This window comes from Monodelphis domestica, chromosome X, assembly GCF_027887165.1.
Source record: "Monodelphis domestica isolate mMonDom1 chromosome X, mMonDom1.pri, whole genome shotgun sequence".
In the NCBI taxonomy this organism is placed as follows: Eukaryota; Metazoa; Chordata; class Mammalia; order Didelphimorphia; family Didelphidae; genus Monodelphis; species Monodelphis domestica.
This window is the reverse complement of record NC_077235.1, coordinates 35848778-35870401: the sequence shown is the minus strand read 5'-3', so window position 1 is coordinate 35870401 and position 21624 is coordinate 35848778. Positions and strand designations below refer to the sequence as shown.

The following is a 21624-nucleotide window of genomic DNA, read 5'->3' as shown; positions in this document are numbered from 1 at the left end:
CTGTACCTGTCTGCCCTGGGTTCCCCAACCGTTGTTCAGTAGTGTCCGACTCTCCATGACCCCATTTGCTTCATCCAGAGCCGGCAAGCGGTCTGTCTAGGACAAGTATGGACCTTGCTTCCGAGAACGAAGCTAGCACGGGAGAAAAACTTGAATAATAAGGTTCTGGGTTCCGGTTCCGAGCTACTGTGGCGGGGGTGGGGATGGGGGGGGGGGCGGGGAAATCGGGACAAGATTTTATTCCATTATCCAGGTTATAACCTGCCTCCCCACTCCCCTCTCCCCCTCCCCTTTTTAAAAAACAATTAAATCGCTCCCCTTAAATAGGAACTATTCTCTGGGAATAGTGCCAGGGGATTTTGACCCCTTAGGAAGCCTAGGCCTTTGGGATCCTCAATATCAGGAAATGGTGATAATCTGAGGAAGGTAAAGCAGGAAGGACAAGACTTATGGGCAGTGACGTGATGCCGTCGTCTTTTAGGGTAGGACACCTAGGAGGTCAATATTCGAAGGAGAGGATTCAGGCAATGCTTGGGGCAGGCTAAATCGGGACAGAGACCGGCCTCCTCTCTTCGCTAGTAAACCAAGGAGGAATTTCACAGCTTGGAAATCCGACAGGAGCAAAAGGAGTTTGGGGAGCCCCGCCCCCAGCCATTGCCAACCAAAGCAAAGGCGCGCGCTGCAGCGTCTGGGGACCCACTTGCCCGCTTCTCGCCTTCTCTGAGGTTTTAGCACCCTTCTCCGCCGCAGTGAAGTATTGATGCTGACTACTGACGAAAAACTTCCGCCAGCCCGCCAGCCCGCCAGCCCGGCCGCCCCACGGTCTGACAGCTTAGACTGTAACATTCCGCACCCATGTCCCCCCACCTCTCCAAGGTGCTGCCTCGTCCCTTCCCCAGAGCCCTTGGTCATGCCACTGAACATTGATAGAACGAAGAGCCCTGCCCTCCCTCCCTCCTTTGGACCACTGAACAAATGCTTCTCTTTGCGAGACTGGCCGTGGGAATAGCATCAACCGAAGGGGACACTTCGGACCTCTCTCCCAGGTCTGTTTCTCCTTCCGAGCAAGCCCACTTTTCATTCGGCTTTTCCGGCCCAACGGAGTCCTTGCTCTTGGAAAGGCTTCATAGGCACACTCCCTGAACCATCTCTGGCTCCCACTTGGCGCCTGGAAGTGCTCACTCTAGTAGTGGGCCGCTTACTGTAGCCTTAGACAGAAAGAAAGACAAAACTCCCTTCAATTCTTTTGGTACAGGACTGAAAAACCTAGACGTGTGTTTATAAGTAGAATAAATGCTTCTTAAAGAAAAGCTGGGACTGGACTGGGTAGGGGAAATTGAGGGCAGCTGAGGGAATCAGAGCAAACTCTGCCAGGACCTTTAGGGGATGGACTGCATGACCTCTAAGAGATCTTCCACTTCTAAATCGATAACCTTTGCTTCTCCCTCTGTCCCTCTCTGTCACCATCTCTGTCTCAGTCTGTCTCTGTCTCTCACAGACTCTCTCTTTCTCCCTCCCTCTTCCTCCCCCTGTCTCTCCTTCCCCATCTCTGTTTCTCTCTTTGTCTCATTCTCAGTCTCTTCCTCCCTCTCTGCTCTCTGTCTAGCAGCCTCTGTCTCTCTATCTCTGGGCAGTGTCTGTCTCTTGCTCACTTTCTCCCTCTGGCTCTTTCCCTGTCTCTTTTTTTTGTCTCTCTGTCTCAATCTCTGTCTCCCTGTCTGTCTCTGTCTCTCCCTTCCTCTGTTCTCCCTCTCCCTCTGTCTCTGTCTCCCCCTTGTCTCTATTTGTCTCTGTCTCTCTGTCCCTCTGTCTCACTCTCCCTCCCTCTGTCTCCATCTCCCCCTTGTCTCTGTCTCTGTCTGTCTCAGTCTGTCTCTCTTTCTCCTGTCTCTCGCTCTTCTCTTGTCTCTGTCTGTCTTTGTTTCTGTCTGTCTCTCTGCCTCTGTCAGCCTTTGTCTCTCTACATCCTTTTCTTCCCCCATCTCTCTCTGTCTTTGTCTCTATTTCCCTCTGTCTCCCTCTCCATCTGTTTCTGTCTCAGTCTTTGTCTCTGTCTCTGTCAGCCTGTCTCCCCCTCTCTCTACCTCTGTCTCCCTCTCCCTCCTTGACTCTATCTTTGTCTCCCTCTGTCTTGGTCTCTGTCTCTGTCTCTCTATTTCTCCGTCCCTCTCTTTTTTGCTCTCTGTCAGCCTCTGTGTCTCTATCTCTTTTTCTCTCCCCATCTCTCTGTCTCTCTCTTTCTAGCTTTCTGTCTATCTCTCTAAATCTCTCTTTTTCTGTCTCTTACTATATGTCTCTGCCAGTCTCTGTCTCTTTATCTCTGACTCTTTGTCTTTTTCTCTCTCCCTCTGTCTCAGTCTTTCTTTCTCTGTCTCAGTCCCTGTCTCAGTCTATCTCTCTATATCTTTCTATATCTTTCTCTATATCTCTATCTCTGTCTCAGTCTTTGTCTCAGTCTCTCTGTGTGTCTCAGTCTGTCTTTGTCTTTGTCTCCCCCTCTGTCTCCCTCTACCCTCTTGACTCTATCTTTGTCTCTGTCTGTCTTGGTTTCTGTCTCTATCTCTCTCTATTTGTTCTTTCTGTCTCCGTCATCCTCTCTCTCCCCACCTCTGTCTCTATCTCTATTTCTCCATCTGTGTCTCTGTCTGTCTGTCTGTCTGTCTGTCTGTTCAGTCTCTGTCTCTCTATCTCTGTTCCTCTGTCTCTTTTTTTTTCTCTCTCTGTCTCTCCCTATTTCTCTGTCTCAGGCTCAGTCACTGTCTCTGTCTCTGTCTGCCTCTTTCCCTCTTCTCCATCTCTCTTTGTCAGTCTCTGTCTGTCTCTGTCTCTGACTCTTTGTCTCTGTCTTTTTGTCTTTTTCTGTCTCTGTCAGCCTCTGCTTCTCTTTCTCTCCCCCTGTTTCTGTGTCTCTCTGTCTCTGTCTCTCTCTCCCTCTGTCTCCCTCTCTCTTCCTCTGTCTCTGTATCCCCCTTGTCTCTCTCTTAAGTCTCTGTCTCCCTCTGTCTCTGTCTCCCCTTGTCTCTTTGTCTCTGTCTGTCTCTGTCTGTCTCTGTCTCTCTGTCTCCCTCTCCCTTCCTGTCTTCATCTCCCCCCTTGTCTCTCTCTGTCTCTGTCTTTGTCTTTCTGTCTCTATTTTCTCTCTCAATCTCTCTGTGTATCTCAGTCTCTGTCTTTGTCTCTGCCTCCTCCTCTCTCTACCTCTGTCTCTCTCTGTCTCTTTCTCTGCCTCTCTCTCCCCCCTTGACTCTTTGTCTCTCTTTCTTTGTCTCTTGTCTCTCTATTTCTCCTTCCCTCTCTGTTTTGCTCTCTTTCTGTCTGTTAGCCCCTCTCTATCTCTCCCCATCTCTCTGTCTCTCTGTTTCTGTCTTTCTGTCTGTCTCTGCATCTCTCTTTTTTATCTCTGTGTCTCTCTCTTTCAATCTCTCTCTTTCTCTGTCTCTCTCACTGTCTGTCTCTGCCAGTCTCTGTCTGCCATTCTGTCTCTTTCTCTGTCTTTTTCTCTCTCCCTCTGTCTCAGTCTTTCTTTCTCTGTCTCAGTCCCTGTCTCAGTCTGTCTCTCTCTCCAACTTTGTCTCTGTCTCTGTTTCTCCCTCTGTGTCCCTGTCTGTCTCTCTATATGTCCCTCTGTCTCTCTTTGTTTTTTTCTCTTTGTCCCTCCCTATTTCTCAGTCTCCATCACTCTTTGTCTCTGTCTCTTTCCCCCTTTCTCCATCTCTATCTTTGTCTGTCTGTCTCTTTCTCTCTGTATCTCTCTCCCTATTTCTCTCTCTTGTCTTTTTCTCTCTATCTCTGTCTCACCCTCTTTCTCTTTGCCTCTATTTCTCCCTTTCTCTCTGTCTTTGTCTTTCTGTCTCAGTTTCAGTCTCTGTCTTTGACTTTGTCTCCCCCTCTCTCAACCTCTGTCTCCTCCTCGATCTTGATTCTATCTTTGTCTCTGTCTGTCTCTGTCTCAATTTCTCCTTCCCTCTCTTTTTTGTTCTTTCTGTCTCTGTCATCCTCTGTCTCTCTCCCCACCTCTGTCTCTATCTGTCCAGTCTCTGTCTCTATCTCTGTTCCTCTGTCTCTCTGTTCCTCTCTCTCTGTCTCTCCCTATTTCTTTGTCTCTGTCTCTGTCTCCCTCTGTCTCTGTCTCTTTGTCTCTGTCTTTTTGTCTTTTCTGTCTCTGTCAGCCTCTGTCTCTCTCCCCCATTTCTGTGTCTCCCTGTCTCTGTCTCCCTCTGTTTCTGCCTCCCCCTTGTCTCTCTTTGTCTCTGTCTCTCTGTCTCCCTCTCCTTTCCTCTGTCTTCATCTCCCTCTTGTCTCTCACTGTCTCTGTCTTTGTCTTTCTGTCTCTGTTTCTCTGTCTCTGTTTTCTCTCTCAATCTCTCTGTGTATCTCAGTCTCTGTCTTTATCTCTGTCCCCTCCTCTCTCTACCTCTGTCTCCCTCTGATCTCTTTCTCTGCCTCTCTCTCTCCCTCCTCCTTCTCTCCCACTCTTCCTCCTTCCCTCCCTTTCTCTGTCTCTCTGTCCCTCTGTCCCTCTCTCTTCTTTTCTCTGTCTCTGTCTCTCTGACTGTCTCCCCTCTTTCCCTACCTCTCTCTCTGTATCTCTTTCTCTCTGTCCCCCCCACCCCCACCCCCGTCTTTATCTGTCTATGTGCATCTCTGTCTTAGACTGTCTATCTCGGCGTCTCTCTCTCTCTCTCTCTCTCTCTCTCTCTCTCTCTCTCTCTCTCTCTCTCTCTCTCTCTCTCTCTCTCTCTCTCCCTCCCTCCCTCCCTTTCTCTTTCTCTCTCTCCCTTTCTCTGTGTATCTCAATCTCTATCTACTTCTCTCTGTCTCAGCCTTTCTCTTTGTCTCTCTGTCTATGGCCATCTTAGTCTCAATCTCTGTCTCTCTGTCTCTGTCTCCCTACCCCTCTCTCTGTGTATCTCTCTCTCCCCAATTCCATTTCTGTCTCTCTGTGTCCTTCTCTGTCTCTGTCTTTCTTTCTGTCTCTCTTTCCTCCCCTCTCTTTCTTTGTCACCCTCCCTCTTTCTCTCCCCACTCTCTATCTCCCTCTTTGTCTCTTAGTCTCTATCTCTTTCTCTCTGTCTCTCTTTCTCTCAGTTTCCCTCCCTCTCCCTCTTTCTCTGTCCCTCTGTCTCTCTCTCTTCCTCTCTCTGTCACTGTTTCTGTCTCTGTCTGTCCTTGTCTCAGCCTCTGTCAGTCTTTCTCTGTCTCTCCTTCCCTCCCCCCTTCTTTCCCTCTCTCCCTCCTTCCCTCCCTCTCTCTCTCTCTCTCTGTCTCTGTCTGTCTCTCTGTGTCTGTCTGTCTGCCTCTCTCTCCTCCCTAACCCCACTTGGTCCCTGTGCCAGTCTCTGTCTGTCTGGTCTATCTGACTCCCCCTTCCTTCCTCCTGTCTTTCTCTGCCTCTGTCTCAGTTTCTGTTTCAGTATCTGCATCTCTCTGTGTGTCTCTCCATCTCCCCTCAACAGCTGTCTCTTCCTCTCTATTTTTCTATTCCTGTCTCTGCCTATATCTGTCTCTGTCTCTGTCTCTGTCTTCCTCCCTACTTCCCCTCACCTCGCCTTTCTGTTTTTGTCTTTCTAGCTGTCTCTTCCCCCCCCCACCTCTTTATCTATTTCCATCTCTATTTCCCTCTTCCTCTCTCTGTCTCTGTCTCTCTGACTGTCTCTCTGTCTCCCTCTCTCTTTCCCTCCCTTGCTCTCTCTGTATCTCTCTTTCTCTCTGTCCTCCCATTCCTCCCTGCCTTTGTGTCTCTGTCTATGTGCATCTCTGTCTCAGACTGTCTATCTTGGTCTCTCTTGTATCTCTCTCCCCCCATCTCTCTCTGTCTCCTCTTTCCCCCCATCCTTTCTCTTTGTCTGAGTCTGTTTCCCTCTGTTCCTCTACTTCTGTCTCTCTATCAGTCTTTGTTTCTCTTTCTCCCTCATTTCCCCCCTTCCCCTTCTCTGTATCTCCCCTCTCCCCCTCTCTTTCTCTGTTTTGGTTTCTATCCCCCCATCCCCATCTCTCTTCGTCTCTGTCTCCCACTCTTTCTCTCCCTCATCTCTCTATTTCTCTATCTCCTATTCGTCTGTCAGCTTCCATTTGTTTCTCTCTGTGTATGTCTCTCTGTCTCTCCCTTTCTCTCTGCCTCTGTCTGTCTCCTTCCCTCCTTCCCCTCTCTGTCTCTGTCTCAGCATTTCTGTCTCTGTCACCCCACTATTTCTCTGTCTCTTCTCCCTCTCTGTTTCTCTTGGACTCTGTCTATCTCTGTCTCTTTTTCTCTGTCTCTTTCACTCTCTCCCTCAGTTTCCCTCCCTCTTCCTCTTTCTCTGTCCCTCTGTCTCTCTCTCTCTTCCCCAACTTTACTCAGTCTCTGTGCCAGTCTCTGTCTGTCTGATCTGTCCAGTCTGTCTCCCCCTTCCTTCCTCCTGTCTTTCTCTATCTCTGTCCCTGTCAGCCTTTCTATGTCTCTCCTGCCCTCCCTCCCTGCTCTTCCTCTATTATTCCTTCAAACATTCTCTGTCTCTGTCTTTGACTTCATCCCTACCTCCCCTATTCTGCCTCTGTTTCGGTCATTCTGTCTGTCTGTCTCTTTCCCCACCACTTTATTGCTCTCTGTCTCCATCTCTGTCTCAGTGTCTCTGTCTCTCACTGTCTCTGTCTCTGGCCACCCATCTGTTTGCCATTCTTTGTCTTCTGTCTCTCTGTTATCTCTCTGTTATCTCTCTGTCTCTGTCCTCCCCTTCCTCTCTCCCTCTGTCTCTGTCTCTGCCTCCATCTCTGTCTCAGTGTCTGTCTCTCATTGCCTCTGTCTCTGGCCATTCATCTCTTTGTCTCTCTATGTTATCTCTGTCTCTGTCCTTCCCTCCTTCTCCATCTCTGTCTCTGTCTCTGTCTCCATCTCTGTCTCATTGTCTCTTTCCCATTGTATCTGTCTCTGCCCAACCATCTGTTTGTCTCCCTCTGTCTTCTGTCTCTCTGTTATCTCTCTGTCTCTCTGTCCCTGTCCTTCCATACATCTCCCGCTCTGTCCCTGTCTCTGTCTCTGTCTCCATCTCTGTCTCAGTGTCTCTGTCTCTCATTGTCTCTGTCTCTGGCCATTCATCTCTTTGTCTCTCTATGTTATCTCTGTCTCTGTCCTTCCCTCCTTCTCCCTCTCTGTCTCTGTCTGTGTCTCAGTGTCTCTTTCCCATTGTATCTATCTCTGCCCAACCATCTGTCTACCTCTGTCTTCTGTCTCTCTATTATCTCTCTGTCTCTGACCTCCCCTATATCTCCCCATTTGTCTATGTCTCTGTCATCATCTCTGTCTCAGTGTCTCTGTCTCTCACTGTCTCTGTCTCTGGCCACCCATCTGTTTGTCTTTCTTTGTGTTCTGTCTCTCTGTTATCTCTCTGTTATCTCTCGGTCTCTGTCCTCCCCTTAGTCTCTCCGTCTGACTCTGTCTCCGTCTCTGTCTCTATCTCCATCTCTGTCTCAGTGTCTCTGTCACTCACTGTCTCTGTCTCTGGCCACCCATCTGTTTGCCATTCTTTGTCTTCTGTCTCTCTGTTCTCTCTCTGTTATCTCTCTGTCTCTGGCCACCTATCTGTTTGTCTTTCTTTGTGTTCTGTCTCTCTGTTATCTCTCTGTTATCTCTCGGTCTCTGTCCTCCCCTACATCTCCCCCTTTGCCTCTGTCTCTGTCTCCATCTCTGTCTCAGTGTCTCTGTCTATCACTGTCTCTGTCTCTGGCTACCCATTTGTTTGCCATTCTTTGTCTTCTGTCTCTCTGTTATCTCTCTGTTATCTCTCTGTCTCTGCCCTCCCCTATATCTCCCTCTTTGCCTCTGTCTCTGTCTCCATCTCTGTCTCAGTGTCTCTGTCTCTCACAGTCTCTGTCTCCGGACACCCATCTCTTTGTCTTTCTTTGTGTTCTGTCTCTCTGTTATCTCTTTGTTATCTCTCGGTCTCTGTCTCTGTCTCTGTCTCTGTCTCCATCTCTGTCTCAGTGTCTCTGTCTCTCATTGTCTCTCTCTCTGGCCATTCATCTGTTTGTCATTCTTTGTCTTTTATCTCTCTGTTATCTCTCTGTTATCTCTCTGTCTCTCACCTCCCCTATGTATCCACTTTGTCTCTGTCTCTGCCTCTATCTCTGTCTCACTGTCTCTGTCTCTTGCCTTTCATCTGTTTGTCATTCTTTGTCTTCTGTCTCTCTGTTATCTCTCTGTTAACTCTCTGTCTCTGCCCTCCCCTATATCTCCCCCTTTGTCTCTGTCCCTGTCCCTGTCTCCATCTCTGTCTCACTGTCTCTGTCTCTGGCCAAATATCTGTTTGTCTTTCTTTGTCTTCTGTCTCTCTGTTATCTCTCTGTTAACTCTCTGTCTCTGCCCTCCCCTATATCTCCACCTTTGCCTCTGTCTCTGTCTACATCTCTGTCTCAGTGTCTCTGTCTCTCACTGTCTCTGTCTCTGGCCATTCATCTGTTTGTCATTCTTTGTCTTTTATCTCTCTGTTATCTCTCTGTTATCTCTCTATCTCTCAACTCCCCTATGTCTCCCCTTTGTCTCTGTCTCTGTCTCTGTCTCAGTGTCTCTGTCTCTCACTGTCTCTGTCTCTGGCCATTCATCTTTTTGTCATTCTTTGTCTTCTGTCTCTCTGTTATCTCTCTGTCTCTGCCCTCCCCTACGTCTCCCCCTTTGTCTCTGTCTTTGTCTCCATCTCTGTCTCTCACTGTCTCTGTCTCTGGCCATTCATCTTTTTGTCATTCTTTGTCTTCTGTCTCTCTGTTATCTCTCTGTCTCTGCCCTCCCCTACGTCTCCCCCTTTGTCTCTGTCTTTGTCTCCATCTCTGTCTCTCACTGTCTCTGTCTCTGGCCACCCATCTGTTTGTCATCCTTTGTCTTCTGTCTCTCAGTTATCTCTCTGTCTCTGACCTTACCTCTGTCTCTGTCTCTGTCTCCATCTCTGTCTCAGTGTCTCTGTCTCTCATTGTCTCTGGCCACCCATCTGTTTGCCATTCTTTGTCTTCTGTCTCTCTGTTATCTCTCTGTTATCTCTATGTCTCTGACCTCCTCTAGGTCTCCCCCTTTGTCTCTATCTCTGTCTCTGTCTCTGTCTCAGTGCCTCTGTCTCTCACTGTCTCTGTCTCTGGCCACCCATCTGTTTGTCTTTCTTTGTGTTCGGTCTCTCTGTTATCTCTCTGTTATCTCTCGGTCTCTGTCCTCCCCTTTGTCTCTCCCTCTGTCTCTGTCTCTGTGTCTGTCTCCATCTCTGTCTCAGTGTCTCTGTCTCTGGCCACCCATCTGTTTGCCATTCTTTGTCTTCTGTCTCTCTGTTATCTCTCTGTCTCTGAACTCCCCTTCATTTTCCCTTTCTCTCTGTCTCTGTCTCCTTCTCTGTAGCAGGGTCTCTGTCTCTCATTGTCTCTGTCTCTGGCCACCCATCTGTTTGTCTTCCTTTGTGTTCTGTCTCTCTGTTATCTCTCTGTTATCTCTCTGTCTCTGAACTCCCCTATGTCTCCCCCTTGTCTCTGTCTCTGTCTCTCTCTCCATCTCTGTCTCAGTGTCTCTGTCTCTGGCCACCCATCTGTTTGCCATTCTTTGTCTTCTGTCTCTCTGTTATCTCTCTGTTATCTCTCTGTCTCTGTCCTCCCCTAAGTCTCCCCCTTTGTCTCTGTCTCTGTCTCTGTCTCCATCTCTGTCTCAGTGTCTCTGTCTCTCACTGTCTCTGTCTCTAGCCGTTCATCTGTTTGCCCTTCTTTGTCTGCTGTCTCTCTGTTATCTCTCCGTTATCTCTCTGTTTCTGACCTCCCATACGTCTCCCCCTTTGTCTCTGTCTCTGTCTCCATCTCTGTCTCAGGGTCTCTGTCTCTGGCCACCCATCTGTTTGTCTTTCCTCATCTTCTGTCTCTCTATTATCTCTCTGTCTCTGTCCTCTGCTTCTTCTCTCCCTCTGACTCTGTCTCCATCTCTGTCTCTGTCTCCATCTCTGTCTCAGTGTCTCTGTCTCTCACTGTGTCTGTCTCTGGCCACCCATCTGTTTGTCTTTCTTTGTGTTCTGTCTCTCTGTTATCTCTCTATTATCTCTCGGTCTCTGTCCTCCCCTTCTTCTCTCCCTCTGTCTACATCTCTGTCTCAGTGTCTCTGTCTCTCACTGTCTCTGTCTCTGGCCACCCATCTGTTTTGCATTCTTTGTCTTCTGCCTCCCTGTTATCTCTCTGTTATCTCTCTGTCTCTGACCTCCCCTATGTCTCCCCCTTTGTTTCTGTCTCTGACTCCATCTCTGTCTCAGTGTCTCTGTCTCTCATTGTCTCTGTCTCTGGCCACCTATCTGTTTGTCTTTCCTCATCTTCTGTCTCTTTATTATCTCTCTGTCTCTGTCCTCCCCTTCGTCTCTCCCTCTGTCTCTGTCTTTGTCTCTGTCTCTGTGTCTGTCTCCATCTCTTTCTCAGTGTAGCTGTCTCACACTGTCTCTGTCTCTGGCCACCCATCTGTTTGTCTTTCTTTGTGTTCTGTCTCTCTGTTATCTCTCTGTTATCTCTCTGTCTCTGTTGTCCCCTTCCTCTCTCCCTCTGTCTCTGTCTCTGTCTCTGTCTCTGTCTCCATCTCTGTCTCAGTGTCTCTGTCTCTCATTGTCTCTGTCTCTGGCCACCCATCTGTTTGTCATTCTTTGTCTTCTGTCTCTCTGTTATCTCTCTGTCTCTGTCCTTCCCTCTGTCTATGTCTCTGTCTCCATCTCTGTCTCAGGGTCTCTGTCTCTGGCCACCCATCTGTTTGTCTTTCCTAATCTTCTGTCTCTCTATTATCTCTCTGTCTCTGTCCTCCCCTTCGTCTCTCCCTCTGTCTCTGTCTCTGTCTCCATCTCTGTCTGTGTGTCTCTGTCTCTCACTGTCTCTGTCTCTGGCCAACCATCTGTTTGTCTTTCTTTGTGTTCTGCCTCTCTGTTATCTCTCTGTCTCTGTCCTCCCCGTCCTCTCTCCCTCTGTCTCTGTCTCTGTCTCTGTCTCTGTCTCCATCTCTGTCTCAGTGTCTCTGTCTCTCACTGTCTTTGTCTCTGGCCACCCATCTCTTTGCCATTCTTTGTCTTCTGTCTCTCTGTTATCTCTCTGTTATCTCTCTGTCTCTGTCCTCCCCTTCCTCTCTCCCTCTGTCTCTGTCTCTGTCTCTGTCTCCATCTCTGTCTCAATGTCTCTGTCTCAGTGTCTCTGTCTCTGGCCACCCATCTGTTTGCCATTCTTTGTCTTCTGTCTCTCTGTTATCTCTCTGTCTCTGTCCTTCCCTCTGTCTCTATCTCTGTCTCTGTCTCTGTCTCCATCTCTGTCTCAGTGTCTCTGTCTCTCACTGTCTCTGTCTCTGGCCACCCATCTGTTTGCCATTCTTTATCTTCTGTCTCTCTGTTATCTCTCTGTTATCTCTCTGTCTCTGACCACCTATCTGTTTGTCTTTCTTTGTGTTCTGTCTCTCTGTTACATCTCTGTTATCTCTCTGTCTCTAACCTCCCCTACATCTCCCCCTTTGACTCTGTCTCTGTCTCCATCTCTGTCTCAGTGTATCTGTCTCTCACTGTCTCTGTCTCTGGACACCCATCTCTTTGTCTTTCTTTGTGTTCTGTCTCTCTGTTATCTCTCTGTTATCTCTTGGTCTCTGTCCTCCCCTTCGTCTCTCCCTCTGTCTCTGTCTCTGTCTCTGTCTCCATCTCTGTCTCAGTGTCTCTGTCTCTCATTGTCTCTCTCTCTGGCCATTCATCTGTTTGTCATTCTTTGTCTTTTATCTCTCTGTTATCTCTCTGTCTCTCACCTCCCCTATGTCTCCCCTTTGTCTCTGTCTCTGTCTCTGTCTCCATCTCTGTCTCACTGTCTCTGTCTCTTGCCTTTCATCTATTTGTCATTCTTTGTCTTCTGTCTCTCTGTTATCTCTCTGTTATCTCTCTGTCTCTGCCCTCCCCTATATCTCCCCCTTTGCCTCTGTCTCTGTCTACATCTCTGTCTCAGTGTCTCTGTCTCTCACTGTCTCTGTCTCTGGCCATTCATCTGTTTGTCATTCTTTGTCTTTTATCTCTCTGTTATCTCTCTGTTATCTTTCTATCTCTCAACTCCCCTATGTCTCCGTTTTGTCTCTGTCTCTGTCTCCATCTCTGTCTCACTGTCTCTGTCTCTGGCCATTCATCTGTTTGCCATTATTTGTCTTCTGTCTCTCTGTTATCTCTCTGTCTCTGTCCTTCCCTCTGTCTCTGTCTCTGTCTCTGTCTCAATGTCTCTGTCTCTCACTGTCTCTGTCTCTGGCCATTCATGTGTTTGTCATTCTTTGTCTTCTGACTCTCAGTTATCTCTCTGTCTCTGACCTTACCTCTGTCTCTGTCTCTGTCTCTGTCTCCATCTCTGTCTCAGTGTCTCTGTCTCTCACTGTCTCTGTCTATGGCCACCCATCTGTTTGTCATTCTTTGTCTTCCGTCTCTCTGTTATGTCTCTGTTATCTCTCTGTCTCTGCCCTCCCCTATGTCTATCCTTTGTCTCTGTCTCTGTCTCCATCTCTGTCTCACTGTCTCTGTCTCTGGCCATTCATCTGTTTGCCATTCTTTGTTTTCTGTCTCTCTGATATCTCTCTGTCTCTGTCCTTCCCTCTGTCTCTGTCTCTGTCTCTGTCTCCATCTCTGTCTAAGTGTCTCTGTCTCTCACTGTCTCTGTCTCTGGCCACCCATCTGTTTGTCTTTTTTGTGTTCTGTCTCTCTGTTATCTCTCTGTTATCTCTCAGTCTCTGAACTCCCCTACGTCTCCCCCTTTGTCTCAGTCTCCATCTCTGTCTCAGTGTCTCTGTCTCTCACTGTCTCTGTCTCTAGCCGCTCATCAGTTTGCCCTTCTTTGTCTGCTGTCTCTCTGTTATCTCTCTGTTATCTCTCTGTCTCTGTCCTTCCCTCTGTCTCTGTCTCTGTCTCTGTCTCCATCTCTGTCTCAGTGTCTCTGTCTCTCACTGTCTCTGTCTCTGGCCACCCATCTGTTTGCCATTCATTGTCTTCTGACTCCCTGTTATATCTCTGTTATCTCTCTGTCTCTGACTTCTCCTAAGTCTCCCCCTCTGTCTCTGTCTCTGTCTCTGTCTCTGTCTCCATCTCTGTCTCAGTGTCTCTGTCTCTCACTGTCTCTGTCTCTGGCCACCCATCTGTTTGCCATTCTTTGTCTTCTGTCTTTCTCTTATCTCTCTGTCTCTGACCTCCCCTACGTCTCCCCCTCTGTCTCTGTCTCTGTCTCTGTCTCCATCTCTGTCTCAGTGTCTCTGTCTCTCATTGTCTCTCTCTCTGGCCATTCATCTGTTTGTCATTCTTTGTCTTTTATCTCTCTGTTATCTCTCTGTTATCTCTCTGTCTCTCACCTCCCCTATGTCTCCCCTTTGTCTCTGTCTCTGTCTCTGTCTCCATCTCTGTCTCACTGTCTCTGTCTCTTGCCTTTCATCTATTTGTCATTCTTTGTCTTCTGTCTCTCTGTTATCTCTCTGTTATCTCTCTGTCTCTGCCCTCCCCTATATCTCCCCCTTTGCCTCTGTCTCTGTCTACATCTCTGTCTCAGTGTCTCTGTCTCTCACTGTCTCTGTCTCTGGCCATTCATCTGTTTGTCATTCTTTGTCTTTTATCTCTCTGTTATCTCTCTGTTATCTCTCTATCTCTCAACTCCCCTATGTCTCCCCTTTGTCTCTGTCTCTGTCTCCATCTCTGTCTCACTGTCTCTGTCTCTGGCCATTCATCTGTTTGCCATTCTTTGTCTTCTGTCTCTCTGTTATCTCTCTGTCTCTGTCCTTCCCTCTGTCTCTGTCTCTGTCTCTGTCTCCATCTCTGTCTCACTGTCTCTGTCTCTGGCCATTCATCTGTTTGCCATTCTTTGTCTTCTGTCTCTCTGTTATCTCTCTGTCTCTGTCCTTCCCTCTGTCTCTGTCTCTGTCTCAGTGTCTCTGTCTCTCACTGTCTCTGTCTCTGGCCATTCATCATTTTGTCATTCTTTGTCTTCTGTCTCTCTGTTATCTCTCTGTCTCTGCCCTCCCCTACGTCTCCCCCTTTGTCTATGTCTTTGTCTCCATCTCTGTCTCTCACTGTCTCTGTCTCTGGCGACCCATCTGTTTGTCATTCTTTGTCTTCTGACTCTCAGTTATCTCTCTGTCTCTGACCTTACCTCTGTCTCTGTCTCTGTCTCTGTCTCCATCTCTGTCTCAGTGTCTCTGTCTCTCACTGTCTCTGTCTATGGCCACCCATCTGTTTGTCATTTTTGTCTTCTGTCTCTCTGTTATCTCTCTGTCTCTGTCCTTCCCTCGGACTCTGTCTCTGTCTCTGTCTCAGTGTCTCTGTCTATCACTGTCTCTGTCTCTGGCCACCCATCTGTTTGTCTTTCTTTGTGTTCGGTCTCTCTGTTATCTCTCTGTTATCTCTCGGTCTCTGTCCTCCCCTTTGTCTCTCCCTCTGTCTCTGTCTCTGTGTCTGTCTCCATTTCTGTCTCAGTGTCTCTGTCTCTGGCCACCCATCTGTTTGCCATTCTTTGTCTTCTGTCTCTCTGTTATGTCTCTGTTATCTCTCTGTCTCTGCCCTCCCCTATGTCTATCCTTTGTCTCTGTCTCTGTCTCCATCTCTGTCTCACTGTCTCTGTCTCTCACTGTCTCTGTCTCTGGCCACCCATCTGTTTGTCTTTGTCTTTTATCTCTCTGTTATCTCTCTGTTATTTCTCTGGCTCTGCCCTCCCCTATATCTCCCCCTTTGTCTCTGTCTCTGTCTCTGTCTCAATCTCTGTCTCACTGTCTCTGTCTCTGGCCAACCATCTGTTTGTCTTTCTTTGTCTTCTGTCTCTCTGTTATCTCTCTGTTATCTCTCTGTCTCTGTCCTTCCCTCTGTCTCTGTCTCTGTCTCTCACTGTCTCTGTCTCTGGCCACCCATCTGTTTCCCATTCTTTGTGTTCTGTCTCTCTGTTATCTCTCTGTTATCTCTCTGTCTCTGCCCTCCCCTACATCTCCCCCTTTGCCTCTGTCTCTGTCTCCATCTCTGTCTCAGTGTCTCTGTCTATCACTGTCTCTGTCTCTGGACACCCATCTCTTTGTCTTTCTTTGTGTTCTGTCACTCTGTTATCTCTCTGTTATCTCTCGGTCTCTGTCCTTCCCTCTGTCTCAATCTCTGTCTCTGTCTCTGTCTCCATCTCTGTCTCAGTGTATCTGTCTCTCATTGTCTCTGTCTCTGGCCATTCTTCTGTTTGTCATTCTTTGTCTTCGGTCTCTCTGTTATCTCTCTGTTAACTCTCTGTCTCTGCTCTCCCCTATATCTCCCCCTTTGTCTCTGTCTCTGTCTCTGTCTCCATCTCTGTCTCACTGTCTCTGTCTCTGTCTCTGTCTCCATCTCTGTCTCACTGTCTCTGTCTCTGGCCAACCATCTGTTTGTCTTTCTTTGTGTTCTGTCTCTCTGTTATCTCTCTGTTATCTTTTGGTCTCTGTCCTCCCCTATGTCTCCCCTTTGTCTCTGTCTCTGTCTCTCTCTCCATCTCTGTCTCAGTGTCTCTGTCTCTGGCCACCAATCTGTTTGCCATTCTTTGTCTTCTGTCTCTCTGTTATCTCTCTGTTATCTCTCTGTCTCTGTCCTCCCCTTCCTCTCTCCCTCTGTCTCTGTCTCTGTCTCTGTCTCCATCTCTGTCTCAATGTCTCTGTCTCAGTGTCTCTGTCTCTAGCCACCCATCTGTTTGCCATTCTTTGTCTTCTGTCTCTCTGTTATCTCTCTGTCTCTGTCCTTCCCTCTGTCTCTGTCTCTGTCTCTGTCTCCATCTCTGTCTCAGTGTCTCTGTCTCTCACTGTCTCTGTCTCTGGCCACCCATCTGTTTGCCATTCATTGTCTTCTGTCTCCCTGTTATATCTCTGTTATCTCTCTGTCTCTGACTTCTCCTAAGTCTCCCCCTCTGTCTCTGTCTCTGTCTCTGTCTCTGTCTCCATCTCTGTCTCAGTGTCTCTGTCTCTCACTGTCTCTGTCTCTGGCCACCCATCTGTTTGCCATTCTTTGTCTTCTGTCTTTCTCTTATCTCTCTGTCTCTGACCTCCCCTACGTCTCCCCCTCTGTCTCTGTCTCTGTCTCTGTCTCCATCTCTGTCTCAGTGTCTCTGTCTCTCATTGTCTCTCTCTCTGGCCATTCATCTGTTTGTCATTCTTTGTCTTTTATCTCTCTGTTATCTCTCTGTTATCTCTCTGTCTCTCACCTCCCCTATGTCTCCCCTTTGTCTCTGTCTCTGTCTCTGTCTCCATCTCTGTCTCACTGTCTCTGTCTCTTGCCTTTCATCTATTTGTCATTCTTTGTCTTCTGTCTCTTTGTTATCTCTCTGTTATCTCTCTGTCTCTGCCCTCCCCTATATCTCCCCCTTTGCCTCTGTCTCTGTCTACATCTCTGTCTCAGTGTCTCTGTCTCTCACTGTCTCTGTCTCTGGCCATTCATCTGTTTGTCATTCTTTGTCTTTTATCTCTCTGTTATCTCTCTGTTATCTCTCTATCTCTCAACTCCCCTATGTCTCCCCTTTGTCTCTGTCTCTGTCTCCATCTCTGTCTCACTGTCTCTGTCTCTGGCCATTCATCTGTTTGCCATTATTTGTCTTCTGTCTCTCTGTTATCTCTCTGTCTCTGTCCTTCCCTCTGTCTCTGTCTCTGTCTCTGTCTCCATCTCTGTCTCACTGTCTCTGTCTCTGGCCATTCATCTGTTTGCCATTCTTTGTCTTCTGTCTCTCTGTTATCTCTCTGTCTCTGTCCTTCCCTCTGTCTCTGTCTCTATCTCAGTGTCTCTGTCTCTCACTGTCTCTGTCTCTGGCCATTCATCTTTTTGTCATTCTTTGTCTTCTGTCTCTCTGTTATCTCTCTGTCTCTGCCCTCCCCTACGTCTCCCCCTTTGTCTATGTCTTTGTCTCCATCTCTGTCTCTCACTGTCTCTGTCTCTGGCGACCCATCTGTTTGTCATTCTTTGTCTTCTGACTCTCAGTTATCTCTCTGTCTCTGTCCTTCCCTCGGACTCTGTCTCTGTCTCTGTCTCAGTGTCTCTGTCTATCACTGTCTCTGTCTCTGGCCACCCATCTGTTTGTCTTTCTTTGTGTTCGGTCTCTCTGTTATCTCTCTGTTATCTCTCGGTCTCTGTCCTCCCCTTTGTCTCTCCCTCTGTCTCTGTCTCTGTGTCTGTCTCCATTTCTGTCTCAGTGTCTCTGTCTCTGGCCACCCATCTGTTTGCCATTCTTTGTCTTCTGTCTCTCTGTTATGTCTCTGTTATCTCTCTGTCTCTGCCCTCCCCTATATCTATCCTTTGTCTCTGTCTCTGTCTCCATCTCTGTCTCACTGTCTCTGTCTCTCACTGTCTCTGTCTCTGGCCACCCATCTGTTTGTCTTTCTTTGTCTTTTATCTCTCTGTTATCTCTCTGTTATCTCTGTCTCTGACATCCCCAATGTCTCCCCTTTGTCTCTGTCTCTGTCTCTGTCTCAATCTCTGTATCACTGTCTCTGTCTCTTGCCAACCATCTGTTTGTCTTTCTTTGTCTTCTGTCTCTCTGTTATCTCTCTGTTATTTCTCTGGCTCTGCCCTCCCCTATATATCCCCCTTTGTCTCTGTCTCTGTCTCTGTCTCAATCTCTGTCTCAGTGTCTCTGTCTCTGGCCAACCATCTGTTTGTCTTTCTTTGTCTTCTGTCTCTCTGTTATCTCTCTGTTATTTCTCTGGCTCTGCCCTCCCCTATATCTCCCCCTTTGTCTCTGTCTCTGTCTCTGTCTCCATCTCTGTCTCACTGTCTCTGTCTCTGGCCAACCATCTGTTTGTCTTTCTTTGTCTTCTGTCTCTCTGTTATCTCTCTGTTATCTCTCTGTCTCTGTCCTTCCCTCTGTCTCTGTCTCTGTCTCTCACTGTCTCTGTCTCTGGCCACCCATCTGTTTCCCATTCTTTGTGTTCTGTCTCTCTGTTATCTCTCTGTTATCTCTCTGTCTCTGCCCTCCCCTACATCTCCCCCTTTGCCTCTGTCTCTGTCTCCATCTCTGTCTCAGTGTCTCTGTCTATCACTGTCTCTGTCTCTGGACACCCATCTCTTTGTCTTTCTTTGTGTTCTGTCACTCTGTTATCTCTCTGTTATCTCTCGGTCTCTGTCCTTCCCTCTGTCTCAATCTCTGTCTCTGTCTCTGTCTCCATCTCTGTCTCAGTGTATCTGTCTCTCATTGTCTCTGTCTCTGGCCATTCTTCTGTTTGTCATTCTTTGTCTTCGGTCTCTCTGTTATCTCTCTGTTAACTCTCTGTCTCTGCTCTCCCCTATATCTCCCCCTTTGTCTCTGTCTCTGTCTCTGTCTCTGTCTCCATCTCTGTCTCACTGTCTCTGTCTCTGTCTCTGTCTCCATCTCTGTCTCACTGTCTCTGTCTCTGGCCAACCATCTGTTTGTCTTTCTTTGTGTTCTGTCTCTCTGTTATCTCTCTGTTATCTTTTGGTCTCTGTCCTCCCCTATGTCTCCCCTTTGTCTCTGTCTCTGTCTCTCTCTCCATCTCTGTCTCAGTGTCTCTGTCTCTGGCCACCAATCTGTTTGCCATTCTTTGTCTTCTGTCTCTCTGTTATCTCTCTGTTATCTCTCTGTCTCTGTCCTCCCCTTCCTCTCTCCCTCTGTCTCTGTCTCTGTCTCTGTCTCCATCTCTGTCTCAATGTCTCTGTCTCAGTGTCTCTGTCTCTAGCCACCCATCTGTTTGCCATTCTTTGTCTTCTGTCTCTCTGTTATCTCTCTGTCTCTGTCCTTCCCTCTGTCTCTGTCTCTGTCTCTGTCTCCATCTCTGTCTCAGTGTCTCTGTCTCTCACTGTCTCTGTCTCTGGCCACCCATCTGTTTGCCATTCATTGTCTTCTGACTCCCTGTTATATCTCTGTTATCTCTCTGTCTCTGACTTCTCCTAAGTCTCCCCCTCTGTCTCTGTCTCTGTCTCTGTCTCTGTCTCCATCTCTGTCTCAGTGTCTCTGTCTCTCACTGTCTCTGTCTCTGGCCACCCATCTGTTTGCCATTCTTTGTCTTCTGTCTTTCTCTTATCTCTCTGTCTCTGACCTCCCCTACGTCTCCCCCTCTGTCTCTGTCTCTGTCTCTGTCTCCATCTCTGTCTCAGTGTCTCTGTCTCTCATTGTCTCTCTCTCTGGCCATTCATCTGTTTGTCATTCTTTGTCTTTTATCTCTCTGTTATCTCTCTGTTATCTCTCTGTCTCTCACCTCCCCTATGTCTCCCCTTTGTCTCTGTCTCTGTCTCTGTCTCCATCTCTGTCTCACTGTCTCTGTCTCTTGCCTTTCATCTATTTGTCATTCTTTGTCTTCTGTCTCTTTGTTATCTCTCTGTTATCTCTCTGTCTCTGCCCTCCCCTATATCTCCCCCTTTGCCTCTGTCTCTGTCTACATCTCTGTCTCAGTGTCTCTGTCTCTCACTGTCTCTGTCTCTGGCCATTCATCTGTTTGTCATTCTTTGTCTTTTATCTCTCTGTTATCTCTCTGTTATCTCTCTATCTCTCAACTCCCCTATGTCTCCCCTTTGTCTCTGTCTCTGTCTCCATCTCTGTCTCACTGTCTCTGTCTCTGGCCATTCATCTGTTTGCCATTATTTGTCTTCTGTCTCTCTGTTATCTCTCTGTCTCTGTCCTTCCCTCTGTCTCTGTCTCTGTCTCTGTCTCCATCTCTGTCTCACTGTCTCTGTCTCTGGCCATTCATCTTTTTGTCATTCTTTGTCTTCTGTCTCTCTGTTATCTCTCTGTCTCTGCCCTCCCCTACGTCTCCCCCTTTGTCTATGTCTTTGTCTCCATCTCTGTCTCTCACTGTCTCTGTCTCTGGCGACCCATCTGTTTGTCATTCTTTGTCTTCTGACTCTCAGTTATCTCTCTGTCTCTGTCCTTCCCTCGGACTCTGTCTCTGTCTCTGTCTCAGTGTCTCTGTCTATCACTGTCTCTGTCTCTGGCCACCCATCTGTTTGTCTTTCTTTGTGTTCGGTCTCTCTGTTATCTCTCTGTTATCTCTCGGTCTCTGTCCTCCCCTTTGTCTCTCCCTCTGTCTCTGTCTCTGTGTCTGTCTCCATTTCTGTCTCAGTGTCTCTGTCTCTGGCCACCCATCTGTTTGCCATTCTTTGTCTTCTGTCTCTCTGTTATGTCTCTGTTATCTCTCTGTCTCTGCCCTCCCCTATATCTATCCTTTGTCTCTGTCTCTGTCTCCATCTCTGTCTCACTGTCTCTGTCTCTCACTGTCTCTGTCTCTGGCCACCCATCTGTTTGTCTTTCTTTGTCTTTTATCTCTCTGTTATCTCTCTGTTATCTCTGTCTCTGACATCCCCAATGTCTCCCCTTTGTCTCTGTCTCTGTCTCTGTCTCAATCTCTGTATCACTGTCTCTGTCTCTTGCCAACCATCTGTTTGTCTTTCTTTGTCTTCTGTCTCTCTGTTATCTCTCTGTTATTTCTCTGGCTCTGCCCTCCCCTATATATCCCCCTTTGTCTCTGTCTCTGTCTCTGTCTCAATCTCTGTCTCAGTGTCTCTGTCTCTGGCCAACCATCTGTTTGTCTTTCTTTGTCTTCTGTCTCTCTGTTATCTCTCTGTTATTTCTCTGGCTCTGCCCTCCCCTATATCTCCCCCTTTGTCTCTGTCTCTGTCTCCATCTCTGTCTCACTGTCTCTGTCTCTGGCCAACCATCTGTTTGTCTTTCTTTGTCTTCTGTCTCTCTGTTATCTCTCTGTTATCTCTCTGTCTCTGTCCTTCCCTCTGTCTCTGTCTCTGTCTCTCACTGTCTCTGTCTCTGGCCACCCATCTGTTTCCCATTCTTTGTGTTCTGTCTCTCTGTTATCTCTCTGTTATCTCTCTGTCTCTGCCCTCCCCTACATCTCCCCCTTTGCCTCTGTCTCTGTCTCCATCTCTGTCTCAGTGTCTCTGTCTATCACTGTCTCTGTCTCTGGACACCCATCTCTTTGTCTTTCTTTGTGTTCTGTCACTCTGTTATCTCTCTGTTATCTCTAGGTCTCTGTCCTTCCCTCTGTCTCAATCTCTGTCTCTGTCTCTGTCTCCATCTCTGTCTCAGTGTATCTGTCTCTCATTGTCTCTGTCTCTGGCCATTCTTCTGTTTGTCATTCTTTGTCTTCGGTCTCTCTGTTATCTCTCTGTTAACTCTCTGTCTCTGCTCTCCCCTATATCTCCCCCTTTGTCTCTGTCTCTGTCTCTGTCTCTGTCTCCATCTCTGTCTCACTGTCTCTGTCTCTGTCTCTGTCTCCATCTCTGTCTCACTGTCTCTGTCTCTGGCCAACCATCTGTTTGTCTTTCTTTGTGTTCTGTCTCTCTGTTATCTCTCTGTTATCTTTTGGTCTCTGTCCTCCCCTATGTCTCCCCTTTGTCTCTGTCTCTGTCTCTCTCTCCATCTCTGTCTCAGTGTCTCTGTCTCTGGCCACCAATCTGTTTGCCATTCTTTGTCTTCTGTCTCTCTGTTATCTCTCTGTTATCTCTCTGTCTCTGTCCTCCCCTAAGTCTCCCCCTTTGTCTCTGTCTCTGTCTCTGTCTCCATCTCTGTCTCACTGTCTCTGTCTCTTGCCTTTCATCTGTTTGTCATTCTTTGTCTTCTGTCTCTCTGTTATCTCTCTGTTATCTCTCTGTCTCTGTCCTCCCCTTCCTCTCTCCCTCTGTCTCTGTCTCTGTCTCTGTCTCCATCTCTGTCTCAGTG

At 47.9% G+C, this 21624-nt stretch overlaps 1 long non-coding RNA gene across 4 annotated transcripts in view; it reads right to left on the bottom strand.

Moving 5' to 3' along the window:
* LOC130456130 (uncharacterized) overlaps window positions 1-21624 on the bottom strand; it is a 93034-nt gene that overhangs the window by 21991 nt on the left and 49419 nt on the right. For 3 of the 4 annotated variants that reach the window (XR_008914633.1, XR_008914631.1, XR_008914632.1), the window contains 2 exons: window positions 663-1208; window positions 7-132 (listed from right to left, as the gene is read on the bottom strand). This is a non-coding gene — a long non-coding RNA (uncharacterized LOC130456130). The remainder of the gene's footprint in view (window positions 1-6; window positions 133-662; window positions 1209-21624) is intronic. The other variant, XR_008914634.1, reaches the window with a different exon arrangement.